We start from the raw sequence: 24,048 nt of genomic DNA, 5'->3' as shown, positions 1-24,048 counted from the left end.
ACCACCCAAATCTCTTCATTCAGATTCCTTGCTCGTTCTGTGGACCCATTCTCAAGCTTCTGTTCAGTCAGCTCCTGGTAGCCCAGAGTCCCTGGAAACCTTCATCAGAGAACTACCTCTTGGTTACGGGCGCTGTGTCACCCAGATACTGAGAGCCTAAAACCCAGGGAGTTAACATGTTCCTGGAGTAAACCTTAGCCAGTGACTGGCTGTTGCCAGAGGACAAAAGCCCAGGTCCTTTGAAGGGGGAAGACTCTCCTCTTGATCCCCTTGGGGGATTGGGCAAGGTTGAGAACTAACCTGGAATTGCCCTCTTGCTTGGCAAGAGGGATAGGATAGAGGCCAGTGAAAGAAGGAGGGTCTGATCACAGAAAAATTCATAGGCCACAGGGATAATGCCTTAGATTATATTCTACATGTGACAGAAATCCACTAAAAGGTTTTAAGGAAGGGAGTGGCATGATTTATGTTTTGGAACATTCTTTCAGACACCTGGGTGGAAACTGGTTTGTAGACAGTGACTTGGGACCAGGCAACCCATTAAGAGGTTGTCTGTGGTGACCAAGTCAGCTGTCTTCAGACAGATACTTTTGAATACATGAGCCTAACAGTGAGAACCCACAAGCAGGCTGAAACATAAGGAGCATTGCTATGGGGGTGGAGGTGGGTCTAAGGAAGGTAGGTTGCCAGAGAAAATATAGGACACCCAGTTAAATTTGAATTTCAGATGCACAGCAAATAGTCTTTCAGTCTAAGTAGGTCCCAAATATTACATGGAAGGAAACGGTATGGAACATTCTTGTATCAAAAAATCATTCACTGCTTATCTGAAATTCAAATTTCAAGGGGCATCTTGCTGTTGTTGTTGCTGTTCCCCATTTTGGGCACCCTACTGAGGGCTTCTAAATGAAGACGCTGAGTTAGCCATCAGGAGAAGAGTTGCAATGTGCACAAGTCTCTTAAATCTGAGTTTTGTTTTTGCTTTTGGTCTGGGTCTATAGGCTAAAGTCAAAATGAAAGCATCCTGTCACTACGAATTTACAATTATGTACATTCTGTGCTCATGTGCTAATAAACTCACAGGAAGACCTAGGCCACTAAATGAAAAAAAAAAAAAAAATCCCTGATGATCCAGATTCTGTATTATCAAATATGTCTCTATCCTGAACTTCTGCCCAACAGAGAGTTTTTTCATGTTTTCCTTCTCCTACAAAGCTGTACTAAGCTAAAAAAAAAAAAAAAAAAGAAGGGTGGTCCTTTAAAGGCAACTTGCATAGATAGGAGAATAATTCAGGAGAAAATTGAGTCACACACTGCCTGGGTCATCAGTGTGCACGCACCTTAGATTGTGCCCAAAATGCCCAGGGGTCCTGAGAACAATTTCTGATCCTACCCCAGCCTACCCAAGCCTCTTCTCAGGCATAATTACAGACCTTGGGCTCTGGAGTCTGCTAGACTTGGCTTTGAATTCCATTTTGACCACTGAGAGTTATGTGAACACAAATTAAGTTTAGTTTCTTGTCCGGAAAAAAAAAAAAAAAACCAACAGCGATACCATATGTGGAGTTCAGATGAGATATTTCATGAGAAAGCATTTATCAAATGCTAGATTCATGGTAAGATCTCAAAAATGCTAATAGCTATTTTTCACCATTAGAGTTCACAATATGAACTGACCTTCCCTTGAAGTTCTAAATGTTGATATATGGGCCTTAGGGGGCGTATCCCAGAAGCAGACCCAACAATAAGCATTTGTGTGAAAGTGATTTTGCAGTAAATGTTCTTAGGAAAGCAGGAGAGGGCAAGTAGGAACTAGGAAGGAAAGAGCTCAGGCTAGGGTATGAGAGCAAGCAAAATCCCGGGGAGGGTGGCTTTGGCTCAGTCCCACAGGGGAGCTCCAAGACAGGATAAGTCACACCTGAGTCCTGGTCCCCTCAGAGGACAAGAGAGCTGTACAGCCACAGCCACTGGTTATGGAATGTCCCCAGGCAGTGTGTCTATAGGTCCCTGCAGGGAAAGTGAGTTAGGACAGCAAGAAGGCAACACTTCCACTAAGAAATGGAGGTGCTGGCTGTTTGGAGTGAAATGCGCCAGGAACTAGTGAGCATAAAAAAGGTAAGGGGATCAACAGAGATGCGGAAGTGTGGCTAGCATCCCCCCATTCAGTTTGAAGCTAAAATCCTATGTAAGAGAAGAAAGATCTACAGTTTTCATTCATTTACTGTGGCACACCACTAAAAAAATGATAGAGAGGCATGGTATTTTCTGAGATGGTAAGCAGTGGAGAATTATTTTCAAACTTTGCTTAATAAATGACAGGTATTACAATCCAACTATTAGTATAAACATCTTCAGTGTCTATTAACCATGAGTCCGGGATGGTTGGCTCCTTTACTCTACCTCAACTACTAACAAATATTACACAGAAAACCATCTTGTTATGGAAATCCCAAAAAATGATGACTACTTTAAGAAGAGAAAGTTATACACATTGATAGAATAAAAGACAAAGAACATGAACAGGCATTTACAAAACAAAAAGTGAAAATGGACACTAAACACAAGAACATTGCTGAAACTCACTAGTCACCAAAGAAATTTAACTTAGACCATGAGATACTAGTTTTCACCTTTCAGAATTGGTAATGATTTTTAAAGTAATAATACTTAAAATTGCCAAGAATGTAGAGAAAATGAGTACCCTCATACAATGTTGCTGTGAGTGTAAGCTGGCGTAACTTTCCTAGAAGACAATTTGATAATATTTATCAAAATACACAAAAATGCAGGCTTTCTGACAAAGCAATTAAACTTTAAGCAATTTTTACTTAGGAAATAAGTGACAAGTATAAAAAATTGATGTCAATAACACTTATTATGATGTAACATATAATACCTAAAAATTAGAAATACTACACATTTACCAAAGGAGGGGTCAATTAAATGGACAGGGGTATACAAAGTGCCATAACTAACTATGGAGCCATTTTTAAATGTAAAATAGATTTATCAACAAAATAGTTTTTAATCAAATATTATTAAACCAAAGAAAAACAGAATTATAAGACACGAACGGTGTGGTCCAATCTAAGCACAGAAACAAATCTGAGAGGATGCTTATCAAAATGTTAATACTAGTTATCTTTAGGTATCAAGGATGACTTTTATTTTTTCTTTCTGCTTATCTGTATTTTTCTAGTTTTTCTACGGTAAACATGTTTCGTGTGAGTAATAAAAAATGTTATAAAATAACAAGATACCACCTCTCTGTACTTAGTTGAAAATGAAGTACTCTCAGAGATTGGGTAGCAATACATATTTTTCCATTGTGTTAATTTCCCGTTCCATTAAGCATATGTAATGAACAGTCTGCCTTGACTCTCACTGATTGGCGGAGATCCAAGTGCTACCAACAAACAAGACAATGGAAACCATCCATCCCCAGCTGACCTCAGCCAGCAAACCATGGCCTTGGGACTGAAAACATCAGGCTGCATGTTTAGAAAAAAGATTTCAGTCATGCTAAGGATTTATGCGAGCTAAAGGTGTCCCTGGATAGGCACCCCTTTCTAGAAAGCAGCTGCTGCCTCTGATTTCAGAATGTTATCAACGATTTCACAATTGGGAAAAGCTACCAAAATGACCTGTATATGGTAGATGCTGATGAAATGTTGGGACTGAAACCTAATAACCTCATTATAGGAGTGACAGAACCAAATTTGAAAAGCTGGGATGATAAAATATGTTGTATGCACCACCAGGAAGATGTCAAGTTGTCATATAATAACGGTTTCCTTTTCTCAAAATTCAAAAACTGTAAGGCAATTCCTGACCAACAAACTCCTGTCCATTGTTACTGCTGCCCAACTCACCATTGCTTATTCCAAACAACAAAAACATCAACAAGACCTTGGTGCTTTAGAAAATCTGGAGGCTGAGAAGCAGCAGAAGAAACAAGACCATGAAAATCTGAAACAACTATAAGCATATCCCAATGGCAGAGTGTGAACTGATCCATGTGATCACCTCCTTGTCCAAAGTACACATCTTCTCTTTCCTATCACCACCCACAGAGATAGGACACTCACCCACCTGAGAATCTTCCCACTTACCTTTCTCTTTTTTGAAAAAGAGTGACCCTTCATCAATTGCTGGCCAGGCTCTTTGTAAATTTTATATCTAGAATGAATTGGAGCTGTTATTTTGTCAAATGTCTAAAGCAGTAGATTTCAAAAGAAATTTCATCTCCAGCCTTTGTGTAAATTCATAAATTTCTTTGAAAAGTGTTTTGTTTACCTAGCAAACCAGAATGGAACCCATCAGAGAAAATCTGTATTCCTCCATAGTGGTTTAACTAATAAATCCCATCACAGAAATATTTCTGCAAATGAGGCACTGCATTTTAGCTCCCCTTTTCCATTCCAATAACCTGCAGGAGTGAAGCATTCCATTAGCATGTTGACTATAGGTGGGTGGCTAAGAATAAATTTTGAGGTTTTAGTGATCAATTTCCAGATAGAAAGGTACACTGTCTCACCACCCGTGGTACAATCCAACTGGGACCCTGTGCCGGAAATCTAGGTTGGCAGCTTGAAGTGACATTGTGGACACATACTCAGAATTAAATAATGGGATGTCCAATCCCTCCAAAATGTGAGTAACGAAATGTGGATGACTCAGGGACCCACCATCTAAACCATTACACGAGAAAATACTTGGAAGCGTGTCCAAAAACACAGAGGATTTTTAAAAGTACATGAAGTCAACCATGGATACTAACACAGTCATAGAAATGGAAATTAATGAAAATTAGTCATTACATGAAAATTTCGTCTGTGGTGTTGCCACACTGTGTCCTTCTTTCTTTTCCACCACTTCTCCTTCCCTTACCTGCTTCTAGACGCCCAGAAGAGTCTGAATGGGAGACAGAGGAGCTCAGGTAAGGAAGCATATAGAGGCTCTTCAGAGGCAGAGATGAGCACATGCCTGCCCCCCTCTCCCAATTTCAGTCATGCTATTCTTCAGCCTACCACTGCCACTGCCTCTGGTTAATGAATTTGGTTCTCACATTTTCCCGTCTAAAGGCATTTTCTTCTTTAAGGGATCACACATTTGCAAAGTCTGAATATCTGCAATGAAGTTTTTACCCTCCATGGCCAGGTTTGTTTCTCCTGCTTTAACCGGGCTGTAAGTTAAGGTCTTTCATTCCATAATATATCCTGTTAGCACACAAAACAGTATCATGGAATATACAGGAATTCAGTACACAGCAATCCCTTTAAATTAAAACAGTCCCTTTCCTTCAATTATTGGGCATTAGCCCACCTCCCCTGGTATGATCAAATCAAGTGGGCTGTCCACAGTGAGGCCCTAAATCACTCACTCCAAGTAAATTCCCTCAAATTGAGGCCCGGTTCCCTGTCATTCCATATTCTCTAGAAATAAGAGCAGAGGCTACTCTCACTTGATTCCCACCAGGACGCTCGGGTACAGCTGTTGTTCAGTCGCACCTCAGTGATACGGAGGAGTCCAGCTAACACATCGCGCAGAAAGGTGGCTGGCTACCTCCCCCACGTCTCCCAGGAAACTTCGCTCTCAGCCACATACCACAGGCATCCCTGCCCCATATGCTCTTTAGTTTATTAATGTGGTGGACATACAGAAACTTCATCTGCCTGGAAAAAGGGAACAGAGTCCGCATGGACAGGGGTGGGCCCTTTTTACTGATTATCATATAATTAGGCCTCTTGTTCTGGGAAGAACTCTTATTTTTTACTAGAACTATTTGGCCTCTTTAAAGTTCCTTGTATCCAGGATTTGTATTTTCAATGACGGAGACAAATGAATACCACATTTAAGAAACTGAGATTTCTTTAATTAAGGAAAGAATTCACTCATATATGTCAATTTAGGAGACCACAGGAAAAAGTAGCACTACCTAGCAATATAATATTATGATTCCTTACACTGCATTAGTCATAACACATTTTGTTAGATTTATACATAAATATTTCATGGGTTTTTTTGGTGCTTTTATAAATAGGAGTGCATTTTTTTAATCTTCAGTTGTTCCCTGCTGGTATATAGTTATACAATTCATTTTTTATACTGACCTTGTATTCTATAAACTTAATAAATTCACAAATTAGATCTAGGAGTTTTTATAGATTTTTCATAGATTGCTTGGAAATAAACATTATATTTTAAATTTTAAGTAAATTAAGTTTATTAAAATTTTAATAGTAGTACTATTTAATTATGTTTTATTTACCAAATATTTACCATTTCTATTGCTATCCCTTCATTCCTAAAGTTCTAAGCTTCCCTCTGGTATCACTTTCCTTTCACCTGAAGGACAGCTCTTTGTGTTTCTTATAGAACAAAGGTGCTGGCAACAAATTCTTTTATTTTTCCTCTATAAGATAGTGCCTCTACTTTGGATTTATTCCTGATGGGTATTTGTATTGTTTTTAGAATATGAGGCCTACAGTTCTTCTCTTTCAGTATTTTAAAGAAATTGTTCCACTGACTTTTTGCCTCTGCAGTTTCTCATGAGAAATCTGCACTTAGTCAAATGGCTGTTTTAATTTTGATGAAGTACAACTAGTCTTTTTGTCTTAACATCTCCCTGTGCTTTGGGTATCACATCTAAGATGGCTTTGCCTAACCTAAAGCCACGAAGATTTACTCTTATATTTCTTCTAATTGTTTTATCTTTTTAGCTCCTGCATTGAGATCCATAATCCATTGAGTTTATTTTGTAGATGCTGTGATGAAAAAGGAGTCCAACTTTGCTCTTTTGCATTAGGACACTCAGGTGTTTCAGAGCCATTTGCTGAACAGAGTATTCTTTCCCCATTGAGATCCCTTGATGCTCTTGTCAAAAATCAACTGACTGGAAATGTGGAGGCACAGCAAACTTTTTTTTTTTTTCTCAAGCACATCATATTTTATTGACTTGCTAGTAAGAGAACATATAAGAGGACAGCAAAATTGTCATTTTGGAAAAGCTATGAAAACACAGGTCTTATATAGATAGGACTGAGGAGTGTTAGAATAACTTTTATATTTTTGATAATTATTAAAGTTCCAGTTCATATGGTTACACAATCTATTGCTTGATCTGTTTAAGGACAATTCTGACTTCACTTTTTATATGCTTGCTGACAGCTTTTAATCCTACCCTTCCCTATTCTCCTTTGCTCCACAACTGGAGCAGCTGACAAAACCAACTTCCTCTGATACTGTAACAGATTTTAAAATGAAGCAAGCAAGCCTAGCTATGAGAGTCTCTTTTTAAAGTTGGTTCAAAAACTAATGATGTACTATGTGTTGGCTAATTGAACATAATAATAAAAAATTTTAAAAAATAAAGTTGGTTCGAGGGGCTATAAGTGAGAAGGAATTTATGCATATTCTCATTGGAGGAACCATGAATATTTTTTATTATGTTATGTTATAGTCACCATACATCATTAGTTTTTGATGTAGTGTTCCATGATTCATTGTTTGCGTATAACACCCAGTGCTCCACGCAATACGTGCCCTCCCTAATACCCATCACCAGGCTAACCCATCCCTCCACCCCCTCCCCTCTAAAACCTCAGTTTGTTTCTCAGAGTCCATATTCTCTCATGGTTCATCTCTCCCTCCGATTTCCCCCGTTCATTTTTCCCTTCCTTCTCCTAATGTCCTCCATGCTATTCCTTATGTTCCACAAATAAGTGAAACCATATGATAATTGACTTTCTCTGCTTGACTTATTTCACTTAGCATCATCTCCTCCAGTCCCATCCATGTTGATGCAAAAGTTGGGTATTCATCCTTTCTGATGGCTGAGTAATATATCATTGTATATATGGACCACATCTTCTTTATCCATTCGTCTGTTGAAGGGCATCTCAGCTCCTTCCACGGTTTGGCTATTGCGGACATTGGCACAGCAAACTTTTAATGATGATGCCCTTTAAGGTTCCCTCCAAAGGTCATGAAACTGCCAGTGGCGCAGGGACATGTGGAGAGACATTTTTGACTGTACATGTTTATACCATTTAAAGATTTACAATGATCTTACAGGACCTTATAATTTAAATTTTTAGTTTTTACAAACACCACATTTGATGCACCTTTTCCAGTGAGTGAAACCTATTTCCCAAATAGATATCATGCCTCAGAGAGGTGTATTTTCTAAGGGGAATTTTCTATGCTGCTTTAAAGGTATTTTAAGATTAATTTCACATATTCAAATCTGAAAATATTTTCTACCTCCACAAAGAAACAAAACAAAACAAACAAACACTTGTATGTTTACTCTTCAGGTTTCAGGTCTAAGAATTACCATCAAAGATCCTGGCACATTTTGACATTCTGACAGGGCCCAGCTCTGGAAGCACTTCCCAGTTCTCCCTTTTACCATTTACCAGAACAGGAGGTATACTGGTTAACTATAAAATGAGGGATATTTGCAGTGATTGGTTCCATGAAAGTATATACTGTGTCCCCAAATCCTGTCTTGTGCTCTTGGGATGCAGCAGGCATGACAGTAGCCATGAAGGGATGTAAACCACGGTGGACACAGACATTAATCAGATTATGACATAAGGAAGTGTGTGTTATGCGGATGCATGTTTAACAAAGGGAGGTGAGAACCTTAAAGAGAGTCAACAGAGTGCTACAAAATTCTTCAGGGAGGGCTGCCCAGGAAAAGTGATGCCTGAGCTGAGAAGAGTGATGAGAAGGAGTTAAGGTAAAGAAGGAAAAATTTATCTCAGAGAAAGAGAAATGCACGTTCTTGCAGAGGCCCCACAGCAAGAGAGAGTCTACTGAAAGAATGCCCAATATGACTAGAACACAGAAAGGTAGGGAGGAGGTGGTAGGAAATGTGGCCAAATAAGTGAGCAAGGACCAGACATCTGCCAGCCTTGCAAAATTCAAGTCCAGCTCTGACACTTTCTACCTTTGAGGCCAGGGCCAAATCACTCAACCTCTATGAAGCTCACTTTGCTTACCCATAAGATAGGACAACTAAATGCCTACACCTCACTGATGTTGTGAGGAAGCCTAAATGAGATATTACACATAAATATACAGGAATATCCAATCATACTAGCTCAAGAATTAAACAACAGAATTATTAGAGGTTATTCCTAATGGGTCTTCCTACTCCTTCTCTCCTTTATAATCAATCCTCTGATTACTGAAAGCCTTCCAAAGCATTGTTAATCATATACCTACATTGCTTAAAGAAATAATAATCTTCCCTCATTGTCTAATCAATAAGGCAGCTAGGCTTCATTCAGCTCACGAATCAATCCCATGTCATTTACAGTAGATTTCTGGGTTGAGGTTTCTGGACTCAGTAGTAAATATTCCTATAAGGATGATTGGTAATGTCTGCCATGGGCAACATCCAGCAGCTGTGCCACTCCTCAGCCCAGAACACAAGTACTTCCTCGATCTACCTCTTTCCAACCTTTCACTTGCCTGCCCAACTATGCTCTTTCCTCTTTCCCTATTAGAAATGTACCCCCCAAAATGTACCAATGTATCCAAGAACCATGTACCCCAAAATATGAACAATGTGCTACTCCTTGCACAGATGGTGAGAACCTTTCCTTCCACTGCACATTGGTCCTTGCTGTTTCTTCTTTCCAACTCAGGGAACTCTTTCTCATCATCAAATCCTTCTATTTGAGAAGTCTATGCCACTGTTCTTCTAGGTCAGGCCTACTGGATATATGCTGTCATGGAAACATGCCTCTTGCCCTCAGAGACCGCATGTTAGTATGAACTTACAGAATGAAGAATGTTGTTATGTGATTACTGTCTGTGTCTCTCTTCGCAGTCACACTCCCAGGTGAAAGGAGAGGGAACCGTACCCACCCGTGCCCTCCCCATCTACCTCTGCAGCTCCAGCACCAAGAACCCAGACCGCCAGAGGGGCCCGATGCATTCTTGGTAAGTGGATGGATGGTCCCAAGCTACTTCCTTTCTCATATCCCCTTTACTAAATTTCTCACCCACCAATTCAATATTAATGTCAAACTTCAGGTAAGGAAGGAAGGAACAAAGACAGGTGAAGTATTTATTTTAAATTCCCATACTCTCTTGATGGTTCCTACATTTCAGTGAGCATTAGTTGCTATACCCTGACCCTCTGTGCCTCCAACTCTTCCTTTATGCTTTATTGAAAGATCTGTCTAGATCCCCCAAATCATCACTGAATGGATGGGTTGAAATAATCCAGAGATCAAAGGAAAAATTGGGATAGTTCTTCCTTTCTGTCATTGGGCTCTTTTGATGTGCTAATTTGTGCAAAGTCAGAGGCTTTGTTTTAGAGTAACCATGAAAGATCCAAACAAGAATTCTAACTCTGTATCCATTATTAATTCAAGATTCACATTGAGCCAATTTTAGGTAGTGTATGGAGTCTGTTACTAAGATCCAGAGTTCAGACAGATTAAAATCTAGGGGAGAGGAGGTAAAGGATACACTCTTCTTAGGGTAATTCTGGTTCCTGTGTCTTCCAACTAATAAAACTCCTCCACCAATAAACCTTAGATTTTATTGACAATAGATTTCCAGTTCTTAGCAGGGGAAAAAACATCTGGAATATCAGGAGAGACTCTATAAGAAAGTGTAGGTTGAGGAGTATTTTGTTATGCTATAGACTCAGGGTCACCTTGAGAATGATGTCCTCCAGCACTCTATTTAACAATATATGCATGTTGTTTTAGAACTGACAAGGGTCTCAGAAAGGATCCAGTCTAATGTTTTTATTCCAAAGATAAGAAAATCTGTGAGACATTCCATAAGTGTTTTTCAAAGAGTATTCCTTGGAGCCTAAGTTTTATGAGATGTTAATATTTGTTTCATGAAAGGGGAAAAAAAGAATGTCATCAAATTCGGGAAATGTTGACTTAAGCGAAGTCCAACAAGCATATACTACAGGGATTCACAGAGCCTTTAATTTGTTAGAAGATGAGGAAAGCCTCCCAAAGGGAGAATACAGTGAGCAGTTTCACCAAACCATTTTCATGACTGTTTGTCAGGATGGTGACTACGGTGAAGGAGCGCTGGGCTATATGTGGCTCTGTGGCCCATGTTTCAAGGGGTTCCCTCGGGACAGAGCTGGGAACTGGACAAGGGAAAGAGTCAAATTAACTGAGGCTCTGAACAGACTGGGCAGCAAAACAAGGCATAAACAAAGAGAAAAATCCCAACAGTGAAAGAGAGAAACCCAACCATTTTGGGGAGATACTTCTTAGTAATGAGACCTCTGTTCCCTGGTTCACTGAGGTAGGATGCGCCCTGGGGTCAAGCAGATAGCTTTCCCGGGGAGGCACTTACACCACCTGCTCCGCTGTCCCCCAAAAAGACTCAGCATGGAACCAAATATAGAGCTGTATAATAACTTGACTCCTCCTTAATGTCTGTTCACATGGGAAGTAAAATGGAGATCAGGAGCGTCTGAAGTAATTGCACTCTGCCTAAATCAATTCTGCCTTTGGTTACAATTGGATAATCCTGCCTTAAATTGTTGTCAAATGTATCTGTGGGTTGTTAAACAGCAAGTACCTTTCATTTCACAGGAAATGGTTTTTGACTATATAAAGCAATCTTTGGGGGGAGTTTGTATTCCTCCTTACACTTGTGAAGTGCTTTGGGACAGAGGTCAGTATAAAATCCAGATTTATTACTATTATTAGCAATAGTAAAAGTGTTATGAAGCCATTTATTCTGCCTTTGGTATTGACAGCTGAAAAAAGGCCTGATTCTCCTATGTGTAATGGGAGCTCAGCCTCAAATTATAAACATCCATCTTGTCCATGTGCAGCAGCTCCTGGCTGCAAATAGACAGGGGCTGGGTGAGGGTTTGAACAACGGAGTTCTAGGGCATATAGGCTTTGTGCAGTTGAAAGCCACACCTTCCTACTCGGGTGGAGCCATGGAATACATGCGCAGAAAGGGATATCAGAATGCGCCCAATGTTTGACCCAAACTCTCAGGAGCAGTTTTGTTTTGGTGCCCAGTTTTGTCTGTTGTTTTCTTTCCTGGTTTATTTATTTGTCTTTACTAGCATGATTTTAATGAAATTAGGTTTAGGCTTTTAACGCAATCCAGAGGATAGAGGAACAAAGAATGATTTTTCTGGCCCACTGGAAATTAGATTTTAAAAACTCTGTTCCTCAGATCTTTTGAGTCCAAGCCAGCCATCAACCAAGCACTCAGACAGTGGTTTTTCTTATACATTCTTTCCCTTACATTCTTACCTTTTCCCCATGATCAAATGAATATTCTGCATTCAAACATGTGCCATTAAGGAAAAATGGAGAAAGATGCACCTTGCACCAAGGTCGACTTCTAGCTGCCTCTAATTATTTAATTTGTTATGCTTGCTAATTTTGGTTATAGGATATTTCAGCCAATATCAGCAAACAAACACCTTTTATAAACTCAGTCCATGAAGTCTCACGTTCTTCACGAGAGTTATTAAATGAAAGACACACATTTTCCTCAAAATCCATTTTGCATTAGCCATCTCAACAAAATCACTGCCAAAATTAAATCCAGCACTGTAGTAAACTAGAGGAAGTATAATGAGGCTGGAGGAATGTTCAGGGAGAGTTGTTTCTAATATGGGAGAAACCAGAACCTGTTAAGTGCTGCCAAGAAGATCACATAGATCACACTGATGAGATGGAGAGCATGAATAATTAGTAGCAGTGGGTTCCTAAGAAGATGGAAGAAAGATTCCAGAGTACCAGCAGAGCTGAGAGGAGGAAGGCAAAGAGGTTTGCCGAGAAGGTCACGGGAACTCCTCTCCCATGTTTTCTGCCTCCTCTTCAACAGATCACCTGCTCAGACAATGAAGGACAGAGAAGGAAATTTAGACCTCTGCAGATACAAGAACAGAATGAGCCAAAATAGGTCCACACTGAAGGCCCAGTTGAAGCTGAGACCATGAAATTACAATGGAACCGACCTGCCAGATGGCATAATTTTCTCCAGCAGCACTTAGCTGACCGGGTGCCGACCCACAGAAGTGGCTGGGTTACCACATTCTAGCAGTATTCAGAGTCAGGAATGTTCAGACAAGGAACATCAACTGGAAATAGGTATTACAGTGAAACTAAATGAAATGCAAAGGAGGGGAGCCCTTAACTGCCCTGAACTTGAGGGTCTGCCTTTGACCCCACCCTGTAAGGGAGGCAAAACCCCACAGACTTTCACCCACAGCTTTCTGAAGCTCTACCTCCTTCCTGGCTTGGATATAAGTGGGGAAATGACTGGAGTTTAGCACACAGTAGGTGCTTGAAAATGGTGAAATGGTGACTGAATGATGAATGAGTCTATGATGGTCTTTTTAAAAGCAACAGTGGGAGCTTAGAATTGTCTTATTTATCATTTAGTCTGAATAAGGAACTGTTTGTTTGTACAGCTCCATTTTACCTTTGCTGTAATGCTTCCCCAATCAGGCCTCTTCTCTGCTGGTAAAAACAACAGAAAGGAAGACCAGAAGAACCCAAGGAAGGAAAGAGGGAGGGGAAGGGGAGAAGCAGAAGAAAAAGAGAGGAAAACGAAAGAAAGGCAATTTCCACGTTTTAAAATATGCCTAAGAAAGTGACTAATAAAATGGTTAAATGAATTCCTAAGTATTTCCAAGAACTCAAACTGTCACCATTCACTATGGGTTTAAATTCATTTTAAAGTCCTGTACAGCTCTTCCTTGGCCTTATTACTTCTCTTTATGTACTCCACTTGTTCTGATAGAACAGCTTTTCCCACACAGTAGCCCGTATTGCCTATCACCTTTGTTTTACAAGGATTTGAAAGACTGAGAGCCATCAGAGCTTTGGTGGACAGAGGACGGTCCAAAAACTGAGGTGTATGAGATCATGTAAAAGAAAATCGTATTTACTAATTATGTTTTAATGTCTTAGCTCATGAACATTTTTGTGTTGCTAGAGCAGCGTCCTTCCCCTGGCTCAGTTTAGGTAGAGAACATAACAGACAATCAGACAGTAGAGCACTTAACCATAATTCACTGCAGTGCAACTTTAACATATACGTGTGAGTGTTTTTCTTCTCCTGATTGTAAGGGCATTTTTTTTTCTTTGGCATGCCTTCCTTAGGAATTACTTTGAGTTATAGTGATGAGCAAATCAAGGAAAGCATTTTAAGAAGACACGGGATGCCCATTTTAAATGGGTTATAATTGCAGGAAAAAGCTGGCTGCACTGGTTGTGTTTTTCTTTTCCTTCATCGTTAGAGCTGTGTCTAGATTCCTACGACATAGAAAACCTTGAAGGCTGCTATGATTTTTCTTTTCACTGATTCAATTCCAATCTAAAGACAGCTGTGCCACAGCCATGCATTTTGGCATTTATCACTGTTTAAAGGTAGGGTAAAAAGATGGCCTAGATGAGAGCTACTGGATTCTTAGAGTTTGTCCTATAGATCCGAGTTTGTTCTAGCTACATAGAAGGCCTTCGTGTCTGAGAGTGGTGAGTTTCAGTGGTTCCAAGGATCACTTTTATTTTTTTCTGGTTGTAAAAGCAAGAACACTTGTTGCATTTTTTTTTTTTTTTTTACCTTTTCACCCACAATAATTATATCTGCTTAGCAGAGAGAAAGTAGTCATAATAACTGAGGGCAAAAATTCTGGAGTCAGGCAGAAATTAGGTTCAGATTCTGTCCCTGTCATTCATTAGAGGGGTCACTTTGGACAACGCTACCTCACTAAGTTTCAGTTTCTTCATCTGCAAAAGTGGACTGAAATTACCTAGCTCTTGAGATTATTGTGAAGCCTCAGTTAAAATGCTTAGCAACAATCCAAGTACCTGATGGACACTTAATCAATGTGCTAACTTAGCAGGAATGGGGAAGAGCCTGGAGGAGTTTATATCCACCCTTAACTGAGTTGTCTAAGAACAGCTTGGCAGGTTCTCCCCTCTTGGCTTCTCCAAGTATCTGGGAATCTCAAACAAAATAGCAAGGTGTGCCTGTCTTCTCAGTTCTACAGCTTAAACTTGATGGGCTCTAGATATTAAGTTATCTCTTAGACATGAATAGGCCCTAACTCATTTTCCTACTGGTTATTAAAAGAGCAAAATAAAATTAGCTTCGACTAGGCTGCTCCTGTAGGTTTCCATCTTGGTTCAATATATGATCTCAGAGGTTCCCAATGTCATGAGAGAAAAGCCCTCCCCCAGCCCACAACTTGACAAGGCCACGGTATCTTGATACGAAAAGTATTTTTCAGTTTAAAAAGCATTTTTTTCATTATTTCATCCTAACAGTTTTGGGAGGCTCTCCTCAAAACCATGGTAGTCATGAGATAGCTAAGTTCTGGAACTAAAGTGACTAGCTCAGGATCCCAAAGCTAATGAGTGGCAGAGCCAAGACCCAATCTCAAGATCTCCAAAGATGAGATTTCTGATTTCTTATTCACTGCCTCTCTGCTTTTGCACTCTAGTCTTAGATAAACATCTTGGCCAGCAATTCTCGGATTTGGGTTTGCACAAGGATCATCTGAGAAATCTGTGAAAATGCAAAACATAAACCCTATCTCCAGATATTCAGATTCACCAATTCTGAGATGAGGCTTATGAACTTGCAGGTTTCACCAGCTCCCAGGCAATTCTGATGTGGAATCACATTTGGAGAAACTTGGAATTCTTAGAACTCTGTTGTTCTCTAGGCCATGGTACCACTCCTCTCAGAACATCCCCTGAGAAGACCAGACCATCTTCTCAATACCTTTATAAATGTAGAGACAATTTCATCAGCTTAGGCTAAGCTGTGCAGCAGTAATAAAAGATTTCCAACATTGGTGGCTTATAAAAGCAAAGGTTAATTCACTAGGCTCACATTTATGTCCCTACGAATTGGCTCTGAATATACTACACGTCTTTTTCATTTGGGGACCTGGGCTGAAGAACAGTCCCTATCTGGAACATCTGATGTCACAATAGAGGGAAAAGAGAGATGACAGAATCTCATGACGGCTCTTAAAGCTTTTGCTAGGAAGTGTCATATCCCATTTCCACTTAAATTTCACTGGCAAAAGAAAATCATATGCCTAAGCTTGCTGTCAAGGAGTCAGGAAGTAGACTCCTCCCTTAGAAATGGGATGGGGGCTAGTTCTAGTAATTATTTTCACAATAACATAATGAACCATAGAGACCTTATCTGTAGCTTTAGATGGGTCTAATTGTCCATTTTCCCTGAACTGACCAAGATTTCATCTCCTAATGAATTATTTCTGGCTAACTTAATATTTTTATTGCCACCATAATCTCCTCCCATTTTTTACCTATCCTTTCCAGTTATTATGTTTTCTACCTTTTTTTGTACTATCCTAAATACTTTTGATTATTTAAAGATTTAAGCATCTAAGTTCCCAGTTTTAAAATTTTATATTGTTGTTAACATTGTCCCATGTTAAGAAATGTGCTTTAATATATTTAAAGATAATTCTGGGTCAAACAGCGAGCAATCCTCTGTATCCTCTAATGTCTATTTCTGCTTTTGGAGCATGCCAGTGGCTGCTGGCCACATGCTTCAATCAAAGGCAATTTTCCTTTCTCTGTTTAGCTCTGGTTCCCAACCAGCAGAGAGAATAACTTTGAAGCTTTCCCATTTTTGTAATAAACAGGCACTTCAAATGCCAGCATTCTGTTCATCATTAAAATTCAACTTATATTTTGCCCTTTCCCACACCCACCCAGGTAGATGATGGTTGGTTGGTCATAGGGCTGCACTGTCTGTTTTGTCCCTGGGTCCACAAAGAATGAACATGACAAGAGTAACCTTTCTTATTTTCTCTGCTGAGTAAGTGGTTGTTAGGTTATGTATGAATTCAACCTATCTACAGACAGGAGAATATCAATAGACTAATAAGATATACCATCAAACGCCTTCCCCCACTTCAGAGTGACCAATACTGCCAACATAAATAAATAACTAAAAAGCGGCTGACAGGGAGTCAATATGAGTTTGCACAATAAGCTGTATTTATTTGCAGTTTGATTTTCCGTTCTTGGGGGATTGCAAATTTTATTTGAAATTTTAGCTTTAACCTAATAAACTACATATAATCTCTGTAAGACCAATGTGAAACGGGAGTGAGCTCTGAAATATCAATACTTACTCATTTTCTCTCTTGTTCTTTCTTTCTTTCTTCCCTGCCTTCCCTTCTCCTTTAAAAATCTAGTAATATTCCCAATCATTTTATTAATGAGCTCTAAACCATCCAATGCATAAAGGTATACTGAAAGGCTATCACAGATCAGGCCCTCATCAGGGCACTGGAGGCAATGTTGATAAACAAAACTTAGTTCCTGCCCTCATGGAAATTACATTCTAATGAGCACATGTGTCATCTTGTTTTTTCTATTCATAATATGCATTTATTTGTAACACATTTCACCAAGTTTTGCTCAACACTTACTATGTGCCAGGCATAGCTTCAAATGCTAGGGATAGAATAGTGAATAAACCAACAAAATTTAGTCCCTACATTTCACAGACCTTACATTTAGCGAGGGGAAGTTGATAATGAACACATATGTAAAATAAAAAATGTGTCACAGTGTGTAAGTGCTATGGAGGGAAGTAAATCGGGGAAAGAAAAATAAGGAGTGCTTAGGGTTGCAACTAAGATAGGACATCTGAAGTTGAAGAGGAAGAGAGTGATGCTAAGAGCATTCCACGGAGAGACAACGGGAGGTGCAAGGGCCCTGAGGCAGGAGAGTGCCTGGCATTTTCAAGGGGCAGCAAGACAGTCCTGAAGAAGGTACGAACATACATATATAGCGATGACATGTCTAAGCCAGCTTCTATTTGAGAAATAATAAACACTGAATCATTAACTGGAGTAATACGGGAGTGGGCACAGAACACAGGATTATAGCTAAAAGAGTTTTGTAATTATTCTTATCACCTAAAATAGATTCATCACGATGAAAATGAGCCTACTAGAAATGACAGCAGGAAAGGTCTTCACAACCTGTCTTTGCCTGCACCCAGTACCCTTTAAAAAAAATTTGCATCCAGATGTTGACTGCAAGATAATTAAAAAGCTTTACCCATTTTAATCCAGATGTTAAAAGTATTCAGCTAAAGAAAAACAAGTTCTTTCTGGAAACAACCAGCTTGTGTGTTCAGTACTGAATAAAGTACAATGACTTGACTCTATTTTTTCCATTTTACAAAAGCTATAATTCTCAAGAAGCTCTGTAATTTCCTAGGTAGCTTATTCCTAAATTCTTCTTATTTTTCTCCTTCCTCTGCAAAATGACAGAAACAGTTCTCTGCACCAAAGTCCTGAAGCTGAGCTAATTTTATAGCAAATGCTTAAAAAATCGTAATTTTATGTTATAAAATCATAAGTGTAATTATAATCAGTAGCCCTGACAATGACTACACATGATTATTTTCAGTGCTTTGTGTTGGTTTATAATAAACATACAGTTTTCAGTGCCATTATTATCGGTAATGGTGGTAGTAGGAACTCAAGTCTTATGTTAAATAAGCTCCTTTCTACTTCCTTTTTAAAAAGCCCATCACTACCCCCTTTGAAGACTGATTGTTAGAGGTAGAAGTCCTATAGTTTTATCAAGGCAACTAATAAAAATATCAAGAGACCATAATAGCATTGTGCTTTAAGAATGGACCAGAATTTGGATGCTGACAATGATATTTAGAAGCTGTTTAACCTTGGCAGTTACTCAACCCCTCTGGCCCTGTGTAAAATAAGGAAAATCATCATACCTGCCCCAGAGCTTATACAGGAAAGGGTAATAGTACCTATAAGATGCTTTGCATGGTCCCTGCACTCAATGCATGTCGGCTAATATTATGAATAAATAACTTCTAGTTATCTGCTCATTTACACAAGGATCTGGCCAAAAGCCATAAATGAGGGATATTACTTTTACATATATCTTTCTCTAGGTTTTCCATGTTTTTGAGGGTGGGGACTTGAGGAGGGGGTCAGAGGACAGGGAAAGTCTTTCGGTTTCATGAACAGGACATTGAGCACTACATTAATTTCACCTGGAGCCGTCAATCACCTGAGTCACACTTCCCCAGACTGTCTCCTGGTTTTGTTCTCCCGGTAGAAACACATTACCACTTGGTGAAAATGAGATTTGCCCTTTGTTAATAAAATTCTACCTTATCTTGCATCAGAATTCTAAAGTGTATTAGTTTTAAAATGGTTAAATCATTTCTTCAATGATTTAACTTCTTTTATGCAGAGAGCATCCAAGAGGAGAATCGTTATTAAACACTCAAAAGAAAAAAAAAAGTCTCTCAAAGCAGGACTGGCTGTCTAATAAATAATCCATTGAATTCTTGCAGCCTTTTCTTTTAGATAAAAAAGCAACAGCGAGGCCCGTTAAAGAAACCTATCACGGCAAAACCCACACCCAACAGAAAATGTCTAATAGACTGAGATGACGGTACAAAGGGCTGAAAGAAGCTTGTCTTTGTAGGGAGACAAAGATGTCTCTGGCAATTAGAGGCATGTTCTTCTGTTTTAGCTGCGCTCCAGGGGAATCTGGGGAAATCACAGTGTTTGGGATTCTGTCCGGGTGCCCTTCCTCCAAGGCAGGTGGCAGGAGCATGTTAGTGGGGGAGAAAATAATGATCAAATCAGTCAGTTTGGCGTGGTACTATTTTAAGTGCATTATATTATAACTACAGTCTCGTGATTTTTATGGTCCAGCTGTTCTAATGTTTTATTTTTATCTACTATATGGATGTATATTTGTATGTTGATATGAAGATAAGCCACAATGGAAGGAAAAGTCTAGAACAAATTCATCCCCTGGGGACCTGTACTCATCTGGCAGGCAAGGCTCTTCGGATCTAGGACTGTTCTCCCATTTGAGAGCCTCCTGTCTCAACTTTTCAGATCTGTACCTAATGCTCTGGCGAGACCAACGAATTCGTGGTCTCCAAGTAAGACATGGCCTCCGACAATTTTAGCAGCCCTTATCTCTCCTGGCCTGTCCCACTAGCCACCCACAAGCATGCTGTCTTGCCATGTGCACTTTTACTACTGGGAAACCCTCCCTCACTCCCAGCCACAGAGTCCCTTCTTTCCTGACTTGTCCCCAGGCTGTCCAATGCCACACTTTCCTCAAGCTCAGAACCCCACACAACCCTGTAACTATTTACTCCTATCTCTCCCCATGAGGCCAGAAATTGTCACCTCCTCTATGCCAAGATCCAGCATAACTCTTAACATAGAGAGGGACTCACCTGATATTGAGGAGGGCACATGTTGTGATGAACACTGGGTGTTATACGCAACTAATGAATAGTTGAACACTACATCAAAAACAAATAACGTACTATATGCTGGCTAACTGAACATAATATGAATGAATGAACGAACGAACGAATGAATGGGGCACCTGGGTAGCTCACTCAGTTAAGTGTCTGCTCAGGTCATGGGATTGAGCCCCTAATCAGGCTCCCTGCTCAGCGGGGAACCTGCTTCTCCCTCTCCCTCTGCCTGCCTCTCTGCCTACTTGTGTTCTCTCTCTGTCAAATAAATAGATAAAATCTTTAAAAGAATGAATAAATCAATGAATATAAATTAATGAATAAGACCTATGACTAGAGGATAACAGGGTGCTTTTGTTTTGTTTTTAGCTTTCCTTAAACTGGCATTTGCCCTAGAGCTTCCCAGAGGTAAAGATGTTGCAGGCTGTTTGCTTTGGGCAGTTAAGGATTTGCCTCTCCACTATCTTTTACTATCCTCTTGAGAAGCAGCCAAACCAGGTCTTGTTTCTGGATAGGACTGAAAAAGCTAATTTATAAGATAGAAGAAAATTCAGTGTGGAGTAGCTGGGTAATCCCATTCTCTTCATTGAAAAAAAAAAAAAAGATGTTTAAAAGTTGTCAATAGATTGATATAAATTACCAAATATACAAAATAACAGGATTTCAGATACAGGGTTGTTAAAATGAGTAACTTCAGGTCAAGAATAAAAAATCTTAAAAAATGAAGAATAAATGCATTTACCTGAGGTCCTATCTGACTTGACTTCTCAAGGCTCTGCCTCTGAGGGCACATGGTGGCCGGTGGGCCAATGCTGGGCACAGAGATTAGAGGCCAGCTCAAATGCACCCCAACAATATGCCCTGAAACTGGGAAAGCCACAAACCACGCTGGTGATGTCGAGGGACATCCCCAACACGATCCTGCTTCACTCCAGATAAAACTATTATAAAAGGAGCCAAGCTTTAAAATGCTACTCTATGACCACCCTGTCCTTAAGTTTTCCCAAGAAACTAATGGTCTTGGTATTTCACATTAAAAATATTCATTTAATATCTGCCTAAGTGATGCCATCACGCACATGGTGCCCTCTACCCTGGAGAGATTGCGAGTCTAATAAGGGGAGACAGACAAGTAAACAAGTTAATGCAGTAATCTGTTCTAAAAACCATTATAGAATGGGTTTAGGTTGCTGTGGGGCCATTAAGAAAAACACAGATACTCCACCACAGTGGCTGAGAAGTTCAGGAAAGGGTTCAAAGAGGAGGCAGCTCCAGAACAGAGGTATGGGAAGTGATTATGATTGCTTTGGAACACAGTTCCAGTGGAAGTATAGTGCATGAGGGGGCACCAAAGGGCAAGGCATGCTCTCTCGGAGTGTGTTTGAGGGACTTCCAGCAGTTGGTGGGACTACAGCATGGCGTGTGGGGGGAGAGTGCTGAGGAGCTGGGGCAGGTGGGAGGTTAGGCAGGTAGACAGACCTGATTACTAAAGCTTTGATGTATCAGACTGGCGAGTATGGACTCTAGCCTATAGGTGATAAGAGCCCTTCTTTAAAGGATCAGAAAGGGGAAGAGCACCAGAAATGAGGCAGTTCTTTACTCTTTAATTCACATATGTTATCCCTTGGCCCACAGACTCTCTTTTGTAGAGAGTTCATGCTGGGCACCAAAAGCTTTCAATACCTATAACTCATTTCCCTTCACTTGGGCCTGTCGTATATAATCGACTTGAGACTTCAAGCTTTTAATTGTCTGAGATATTTAATTGGCTCAGAACCAACCTGTGCCTTCTTGCATGATGGTATGTTCCCCCATTAGTTCATGGAACATGGGTATTTATTTCCCTTCTTTTGCCTGAACTTCACTTATCACACAACTTAAGGACTACTATGCTAAAATCTTGGCATGATTTCCAAACCCTCACCTCTCACCAAACATAAGTCCATATTTCTCCATAATATATCCAAAGCCAGGCATGCCTAGATGCACCTGCATCAGGATTATCTGGATCCAGCCCAGATCTCCTAAATGAAGACAAATGGAGAGTAAGGCCTGGGACTCTGCATTACAGCAAGATCTCTAGGAGGTCTTTAATCTCACTCATGTGTGCAACAGACTGGTCTAAATCTAGAGAAACTTATGGAAAAACATCACCTCATGAGTATTCTGAAAGTGAATGGCTCCAATTTAAGTAAAATCAATTTAGGCATTTTAGAGAAATAAATGTTTAGAGTTCCCCAAAATATGATGTTCCTAAGCAGAAAAACACTGCTATTAAGGCTTGCATTATTCTGCCAAATCAAATGGTCCTTTGGTGGCTCATTTCTCCCGACTTCACTATCCTCACTTCTGATGTTGCGGTTAGTGACTTCACACCTCTTCTTTCCAATGTCAGTTTCTTTCGCCCAAAGCCTTAGTTGAAAGTGTTGGGAAAATGTGTTGGTCTCTGTTCTCTCGGTGCAAAAGTCACCTTTCAAGAGGCTGTGGTTAACTCAATCGCACACTGTTGGCTTAGTTAGTCATTAAATAAGCATGGTGGACAGTAAGGGGTGTTTAGAAGCTGTGGGAGAGACTGAAAGAGAGAATGAAGGACGTGGACCTGCGTGAGATGGGCTGTAGTTCGCCAAGAATGAGGAATGCAGGAGGGCCCTGGGAGGACCCTAGCGCAGTGGAGGCACCCTGGCCAGCAAAGAACTGGCAGTAATGACCTTAAGATAGAACGTGGCATCATGGTGTTAAGAGCAAATTTAATATTGTTCAGTGTTCAAAGGAGCTTTTTTCTTTGTGGAGTAAAAATGAAGCTATTTCACTGCATATAAAAAAATGGCAATATTTCTGACTGTCCCTGTGTATTTTTAGCTGTCGAGATGAGATGACTATCTTATAACCATAGTTAATGCATGATTTTCAATGGTTCAGATTTTCCATGTTGCAGATTTGGGTATGACATTTGGGGATCTCTTTGTGTTGAGGAAAGATAGATGTCTTTCTTTGTTAATGATTTAGAATAATTTTTATCTGAGTTCAAACAGATTTTGTTCTTTTTGAAGACCCTTTTCTCTTCTTAAAATGACAAAGGGGGGGAATAGGGCTGGAAGGCATTTCAAAGCCATCTTACCCAGTCCCCTGCCCCATGTGGGAACATATTTCCATTTGAGCCATTCTGGATACTAATTTGTTTGGACACAAATGCCATGACATTCAAACAGAACATCCAAGTCTGGGTTGCTCCACACACCCAGACGCAGAGGTGCTAAAATGAGGAACACATGAGGTTTTGAGCATAAAACATATGTCAAGTCAAGGCATAAAAACACTAGTTTATCAATTTTAAGGATTCCATGCTCACTTCTAAGAACTGTGGTAAATAAAAGGTCATCATTTTCTGACCAGCCCTCCCAATGCACTGATACAATTTGGTAATGCATCTTCACATAGGACAATGTTGGAACACTGGGTAAGTTTTTACTTTGCAATTCAACAAATGTACATGAAACACTTTTAAAGGCATTTTGGAAGGAACCGATTCATATTTTATGAAAGACACTCTCCTATTTGGCTTGTAGGAGGATAAACTGGACAACTTCATGAGACTGTATGTATAAGCTTTGTGAGGATGGAGACTGTGTACATTATTCACATGATTTTTCTCTGGGTCTATTACTGCCTGAAAGTAAGAGGTACTTAAAGATATTTGTTAGGGGGTGCCTGGGTGGCTCAGGCGTTAAGCGTCTGCCTTCGGCTCAG

The sequence above is a fragment of the Mirounga leonina genome, unplaced genomic scaffold (assembly GCF_011800145.1).
Source record: "Mirounga leonina isolate KUSES-001 unplaced genomic scaffold, KU_Mleo_1.0 Mir_168, whole genome shotgun sequence".
NCBI lineage: Eukaryota > Metazoa > Chordata > Mammalia > Carnivora > Phocidae > Mirounga > Mirounga leonina.
Note: the sequence above shows the minus strand (reverse complement) of the source record.